The following is an 8,270-nucleotide window of genomic DNA, read 5'->3' on the forward strand; positions in this document are numbered from 1 at the left end:
TTACTGCATGAAGGTGGACGAAAAAGTCGACCGAGAACAGGCTACTCCAAAAAGCAGAGCACCAAAGGCACCAGCTGGTCAGGTCCTCCTTCCTAAGTAAACAATCACATAATTCATTCAGGACAAAGCCAGCGAGGTGGTGTGGAGAAAGAGAGGGCAGTTTCCTCCCAAGTTTGTCCTGGAATTCTTTATGGGAATATGAGGTTTGGGGGAATAAGGCTTCCCTTTAACAGTGAAGAATCCCCAGCTCTATTAGTAATAGGAGATCGCTTACAAGGATGATGGGGAGTATTTCCTCAGCTCGTTCTGCCTCCTACTTGGCTGAGTGGAAGGGAACCATCTGTGGCTGCTGCATATGATATTGTCAACTTTGTCATTCCACACCCACTCCTTGACGCCCTACCATGTGGTCATAAGACTCCCTTTAAAAAACAAAATGTGTTTTGTTTCTATAAAATACAGCTCAATGTCAGAACCCTTGTATTATTTGCTCTCTGATGTAACCCTTTCACAATGTTTGGGCAGCTTATTCTCTCTGTTTCCCTGTGGGGTCCCATCCAGGCCAAAGTGAGTGCCAGCCTCATTTGGGCAGCAGATGCCCTGTGGAAGGGCAGGAGATGACGAGAGCTAATTGTAACTTTGTGATTAGCTGTCATGGATGCCTGGTCCTGTCAATAGCGCTCAATAAAGCCAGAAGGCCAAGCGTTCCCTTCTGCATACTGATTGCTGAGTCAGATTTCTCAGTGCAGAAGGGCTTTCTAGGCAGTCAATTTTAGAATATTATTCTTGGTTCCTAAGTGGTTAAAATCCCTAGCTGGTCTTTAATCTGAGCCTGGAGAATTTAGTTATGGCTGACATTCTGCTGTGATATTTTTGCCCTCAATATATATGTCTTTCCTCCATCTCTCAGATCCCTGAATCATAGAGATATATATGTTATATAATCAACTGTCTCCAGTCTCCAAGAGTGATAAGTACACATTGTGTCAGGTTGAGGGGACGGGAGAACTTTCAGATGCCTTTCTTCTTGCCCCTTTTTCCTTCTCACTGCCTCCCACTAAGTCCAGCCACTTATTATTCAGCTGACACTATTATCATGACCACTGAGGTCTTTTGGGGCTACCCTGGTTCTGATCCTTCTGAAGGTTTGTTGCTGAACTCTGTCTTCAGTCCTACAAGCTGCCTTTTCAATAAGTTTCTATTTTGGCTAAAGTTGGCCAGCATCTCCAACCAAAGAACAAATAAAACACCAGCTTTTTATTTATTTATTTATTTATTTATTTATTTTTATTATTATTATACTTTAAATTCTAGGGTACATGTGCATAACGTGCAGGTTTGTTACATATGTATACATGTGCCATGTTGGTGTGCTGCACCCATCAACTTGTCAGCACCCATCAACTCGTCATTTACATCAGGTATAACTCCCAATGCAATCCCTCCCCCCGCCCCATGATAGGCCCCGGTCTGTGATGTTCCCCTTCCCGAGTCCAAGTGATCTCATTGTTCAGTTCCCACCTATGAGTGAGAACATGCAAAACACCAGCTTCTAATGTTCTATGTTGCTTCCACCAAACTTATGCAGCACTTCCTATCTAATCCACATACTAGTCTTTTTTTTTTTTTTTTTTTTTTTGAGACAGAGTCTCGCTTTGTTGCCCAGGATTGAGTGCGATGGCACGATCTAGGCTCGCTGCAACCTCCGCTTCCAGGGTTCAAGCAATTCCCCGGCCTCAGCCTCCTGAGTAGCTGGGACTACAGGTGCACGCCACCACGTCCGGCTAATTTTTTGTATTTTAGGAGAGATGGGGTTTCACCATGTTGCCCAGGCTGGTTGCGAACTCCTGAGCTCAGGCAATCCGCCCTCCTCAGGCTCCCAAAGTGCTGAGATTACAGGCGTGAACCACCGCACCTGGCCCTGACCTACTAGTCTTTAACATTTGCTTCCTTCTATTGGGTAATTGTCTGTTTATATGCATGTCTTGTTTCCTCAAATAAAATGTGGTCTTCTCAAGCGTGTTGGCCCATGTTCTATCCATCTGTAGATATCACAGCACCTAGCAGTGTCTTTCACAGAGGAAGTACACAACTGGCATTATTGATTCATTGCTCCATTTTTTCCTTCTTTATCCCCAGCATTTCCCAATAATTTCAAACATCTCCATGGGAGTACCAGAGAAAGCAGGTAGCTTTACTTGCAGCAATGTTTCTATCCCCATAGCAGCTAAAAGAGGACCCAGAGAAACATGTTTAAATGCTATCCTGTTATCAGGACCTCAGCCTTCTGATGCTCCACAGCTTGGGGGTTATTGCGTGATCATCTCCTCCCCAACCTACACTGTGTACCTGTGCTAGGCTTATGAGGACTAAGCCCCATAGTAAAAGGGCTAGATAAATAGAAAATCATTTTATGTAATTATAAGAGTGAGAATACTGAGTATTCTGGTGTTTGTTTAGGATAAGCAATCTTTATTTGTATGAGAAAAAGAAAAGAGTGAAAAATAGATTAACAGGTATATTATTCAGAACCTTTGGATTGCAAGTGACAGAAACTCAATTCAAACCAACCTAAGTCAAAAGGAAAATATATTGGCTCATGTAACCTTCTCACAGAGAGGGCAGGATGGAAGGGGCTTTGGGAACAAGGGAATGAGATACTAGGACTAGTCCAGAATGGGTCACCTTCCTGTTCCTGAGGTGGTGGTAGCGATGGTAGTCTTATGGGAGGAAGGAGGGCATGTTAGGATGAAGGTAGGGCTAAGCAAACAAGCACAAGGGCCACTATATCATGCTAAAAATGGTTTTCTTTGATGTCTTCCTTAATTTCACAAATGCTTCCAACAAAGTAGCACACAGGAAAAAGAACACAGGGACTCTACTGGTGGGTGCTTGTATCTTAAGCCTTGTACTTGCTTTTCATAGCTTACTCACTGCTTGGACCTGAGGCCATATGCCCTGTAAAAGCGTCTGCAGGGTTTCTCCTAAGCTGGGTTCCTTATATGGCTCTTCCTTTTCTGTTGCCTCACTCTAGTGATCTTCTCTTTTCCTCACCTGTGGGACTGGTGGCTGTTTGCATGGGCTGCCTTAGCTTTGCTTTTGTTTTTATCCTGGGGACAATGTCTTCAGGTTATCCTACACCAAATAAACTATAGCCTCTTGGCCAGGCTTTTCCTCCTCCAACTGGACCATGTTCCCAGGCTCTTCACCTTAGTTTAGGTCAAGCACTCTTGGAAAAGGAAAGGCCTAGTTAACAATAGACATTCTAGCAATTGATTCTTTTTGACATGTTGTAAAATCTATTCACATTTTGTAATTAAAGCATTCCCCTATGGAAACCAACACCAACTAAGCTGCTCCTGGAAGGTAGGGTGGCCTCCTAAATATGGGATGTTCTAGAGAGCTGTATTTTGGGCACTTAGCATATTCTCCACTACTTAGGGCACAGCACTGAAATTAACACCACTAAGTTTGTCATGTCCATGGAGTTAGTTTCATGCAGTGCAGCCTCAGGAGTGGAACTGACCTCTTGTGTGTGTCCAACCTTTCTTCCTTCAGAAGTCAGCTGTGTTTTCTGCTGGGTCTCCATAGGAACGTCAGTCCTGAATCCTCAGACCACCACCTGGAGTAGTAAGTGCTCCTGACCATCCTAGAAGGCGTCTACTGCTGGATCTCCAAAGCATGTGACCTACTGTAAGAGAGAAATGAGAATGCTGAGCTCTTCAGGTAAAGCCTGCTTTTTCACAAGCCCCCTAATTTTACAACATAATTATTTTGAATTCACTGATAATTTCTACAATTTTCCCATAAGTCATCTACACACAATTCCCTCTCATGCAACACTTGGCTTTGCTAATACATATCTATTATGAGAGCTGTGCTTCTTAAGCATAAATGTTTTATATGCACTAAGGCTCTTGGCTTACATATAAAAGGGTATTGAGCAATGTGATACAGGAGTCTTTTCTCCACAGTTCTCATATGTAAAGAATTCATTAGATTGGCTGAAATAGACTGATCTGTCAATTTTTGTGCTGACTTATCATAAGGAAGTCATTAGCTAAGGAACAAAAAATACAATCTATGTAATTAGAAGAACAAGCTGGTTTTGCTCAATATAAAAATAAGAAAAAGAAACCATGTGAAAGTCAAAGCATTTGTTTAATCAGGTTATTGAGAATCTATTAAAAAGTATTTGGATTCTTTGTAATGAGAACTATCTTGACTCAAGTGGACAGTGGTGAGCTTTTTGGCCTTTGGTGCCTACGTAGAAAAGAGGCTTTGTCATAAAGTCTTACATGGCACAGGTGTCAAATTAAGTGCCTAGGCTTGCTCTTTAAAGCACGCTGGATTCTGTTTTAGTCTTTCAGTGAACTGAAGGGGATAAACAAATCCCTCTGGGAGAATTTCTCCTCCATCCTTGGTGAAGTCATTCTGCTAGAATTCTATCTGGTAGTTACCTTTTCTGATTCATTAAATGTTGTCCTAGGGCCCAACATGGGTAATTTTTCTCTCATTTGTGATTAGTTCCACTACAGGGAATTAAATATTCAACTTCTTGCCTTCTGGGATATACTCAGCCTTATCACAGAGTTCTTCCAGGGAAGGAACTTAGACTCTTTGAAGAACTTCCCTGCCCTTAGCCAAACTGATTCAGTTGTTAATTCTGTCCACCTTGCTCCATTTTCAGGGCAGGAGAAAAAGCATCTGTGGCAAGTCTGACCTGACAAAGGCTCGTTAATGCTCGATAACTGTGAGGACCTGCTATAAGTCATGCCTCTTAAGAAAAAATACACACATGCACATACTCACAACAATATTGCAACACAACCGTGATGGCAGCTTGCATACTGAACCAGCTGTTTCCCTAAAACATTTTATTCGGCATCCTTTCTAGACAGTGACTGCAAAAGACTTAGGTTGGAAAAGTGCATTAGGTTTTGATTAACGATTGGATGAGAGCCAGTTAAATTTTTAAATCTGAATGAGCTTGCTGACTCAGGAGCCTTAGTAGCATAATGGACAGACAGTCCTCAAAGCTTTCATTAAAGGGTTTCTGGTAACTGATGTCTAGAGAAATAAGTTGAAATACAATTCACTGAACCACTCAGCTTTCATCTAAAACAGAATATGTAATCTCAAAGAACTCAACTGGTCTCTTGAAATATTCAGGTAAAATTAAATTTAAAGAAGCTAGATCTTAAATATTTTGAGGAAAGGAAGCCTCCTGTAGCTTTGTGACTATATCACTTTATCCTTTTGAATGCCATATTTAATTATATTTATTGCATTTTAAGTACAGCTGGAGTCACCGATCTGCTGATAACAAAGTCTAGAATGGTTTGTGGGAGGTGCTCAGGATGTATCCGAGACTGATTTGATTTGCATTTTATTTTTAACTTTAGTTCCTTTGAACTCCGCCTTCTCATATTTTTTTGTTGTTTTTGTTGTTGCTTAATACAGTCATGTGCCACCTAATGACAGGGATATGTTCTGAGAAATGCATTATTAGGCGATTTTGCCATTGTGCAAACATCACAGTGTACTTACATAAACCAGGATGGCATAGCCTTCTACACACCTCTGCTATATGGTAGAGCCTATTACTTCCAGACTATAAACCTGTATAGCATGTTACTGTACTAACTACTGTAGGCAACTGTAACACTGGTATTTGTGTATCCAAACCTATCTAAATATAGAAAAGGTACAATAAAAATACAGTATTATAATCCTATGGGACCACTGCTATATATGCAGTTCCATCATTGACTGAAACATTATGCGGTGCATGACTATAATAGGAACAAACTGTGCCTTTGCAGAAATCTCCCCAGAAAGCCTCTGAAACTACCTTGATCTTAGAGGCAGTTTTATAAATCACAGCCAGTGATTCTCAGCCTTTAGGTTGTGCCTGAGATGTGTCTGCTGTCCTTCTGCAATGACCCTAGAGGTAAAGGTGCTCTTTCTTCTGTTTCTCATGAAAAAATGTAAACGTTTTATTTTAGCTTCTTTTCCCAGTCTAGTAATATCTTGTTAAATTTACGAGATTGTAGCAGTGCCTCCAAAAGGGGATAACAATAATAGTTACTTTGAAAATGGGTGAGTTCTTTGCAGCCATCTCTGAGTTGAATGGTTCTTGTGTAATCTGTCTTCCCAGTTAGGCTGTGAGCCGCCTGAAGGCAGCGAGTGTGTCTTTCACTCTTCCCTGATCTCCTCAGCCGCTCTTCTGCCCCACAAGTTACCAGGCCGTTGTAATTCTTTTTCTGAAATGTGTAGTAGACTCCTTTTAGGGTATTTGCCCAGTTCACCAAGACCCTTGCCCTCTTTGGAAATCTGTCCTTGCAGTCATATATGGTCTATTCTGTTCTATTCTATTCTATTCTATTCTATTCTATTCTATTCTATTCTATTCTATTCTATTTTTTGAGACGGAGTCTCACTCTGTCGCCCAGGCTGGAGCGCAGTGAGCCGCAGTGGCCTCATCTCAACTCACTGCAAGCTCTGCCTCCCGGGTTCACGCCGTTTTCCTGCCTCAGCCTCCCAAGTAGCTGGGACTACAGGCTCCCACCACCACGCCCGGCTAATTTTTTTGTATTTTTAGTAGTGACGGGGTTTCACCACGTTAGCCAGGATGGTCTCAATCTCCTGACCTCGTGATCCGCACCCCTCGCTTGGCCTCCCAAAGTGTTGGGATTACAGGCGTGAGCCACCGCGCCCGGCCGCCATGTGTGTTCCATATGACCCTTTCTGAGACAATAGCTGATTAGAACAGTGATAGACAGTTGCCACAAGCTGGACCAATCGTATTGATATTCTCTATTGCTCTCTTTTGCTCTCTGAAATCTCCAATTGAGATTCAGAAACAGCTATGTAGTCTCTGTTCGTGGCTGGAACTGTAACATATGAACTCAGAGCTAAAGAGATGCAATATTCTATCAAGCAGAGAGAGAAGCAGAGGAAGCCGGTCTGCACAGACGGAATGCAGTAGCACACAGAGAGAAGCAGACACTCGGAGACGTCTGACACCTTTCTGGTTAGATTCGAGTCAGTTCAGAGGCCCAGACGCATTCCTGTCTGGAAGCATCGTGATCCTCTTTTGTAAATCAATAATAAATCCCTTGTCACCCCCTTTGCGTGTTAGCTTAAGTTGTCTTTTGCTCTTAAAAATCTAAAGAGTTCTAAATGATATGAAATGTCTGTTATACAGAAAGTAAAATGACAGTTGCCAGGGGCTAAGAGGAGAGGGAAATGGAAAATTGCTCAATGGTTATAGTTCTAGCTTTGCAAGAGGAAAAAGTTGTGGATATTGGTTGCACAACAATAGGAATATACTTACCACTACTGAGCTCTGTGCTTAGATACAGTTAAGATGGTAAATTTTATGTTATGTATATGTTATCGCTGTTTTAAAAAAGTTTAAAATAGCCTGTTGTAGTCAGCTTCCTTGTTTTCCCTGCTACTACAGCCATATTCAGTTCTCCATGGCTCAATGTATGGACAATCGTAGTCACCAAACTGGTCTCCCCACTTCCACCCCCTTGGCATTTGGTCCCCAGCAATCTACCCTGCATGCATGGAGCCATCAGTATTACCCATAAAGCACCAATGCTGTGCCATACTCCAAAATGCAAACCTTCATGGTTACGCATTGAATTCAAGAACAAGTTCACACTCCCCAGCCTGTCATATAGGACCCAATGATCCTTTCCAGCCTTCTGACCTACTGATTCCCAATAGGAAGCAAACCCTAGCAAGACTGGTCTGCCTCATCCCAGAACAGTACCTACTCATGCTGTTTCCTTGCCGTGATTACCTTCCTTCTCCTCACTACATCTTATCTTGATCTTAGCCAAAAGGCTGAGAAGCGATCTTATCTTTCTTTCAAAGCCCAGGTTCAGACCCACCAATTCTATGAAACATTTCTGACCACTCTAGTCCTCCAGGGACATTTATTATTTGAATTGAACTTCTTAGCATTTAAAAATACACGGTTTCTTATTCATCTGTCCTGTTCTTCTGCTAGTTTATAACTTGCTTGATTATAGAACATGAGCTTGATAATCTTTGATTTTTCCTAGATACTGTGTTCTTGCTAGGCTCTTAATAATGCTTGTTGAATGAAATCAGAAATGAAGAACGGCTGCTTTACCAGTTTGTCTGTACTGCCAACTTTTTTACTTGGATTTTACATGTCAACTTTTTTACACAATGATTAAATATACCTAATTTGATCATCCCAACAACACTAGTAAATATATATGATCATT

This window comes from Macaca thibetana, chromosome 9 (assembly GCF_024542745.1).
Source record: "Macaca thibetana thibetana isolate TM-01 chromosome 9, ASM2454274v1, whole genome shotgun sequence".
Lineage (NCBI taxonomy): Eukaryota > Metazoa > Chordata > Mammalia > Primates > Cercopithecidae > Macaca > Macaca thibetana.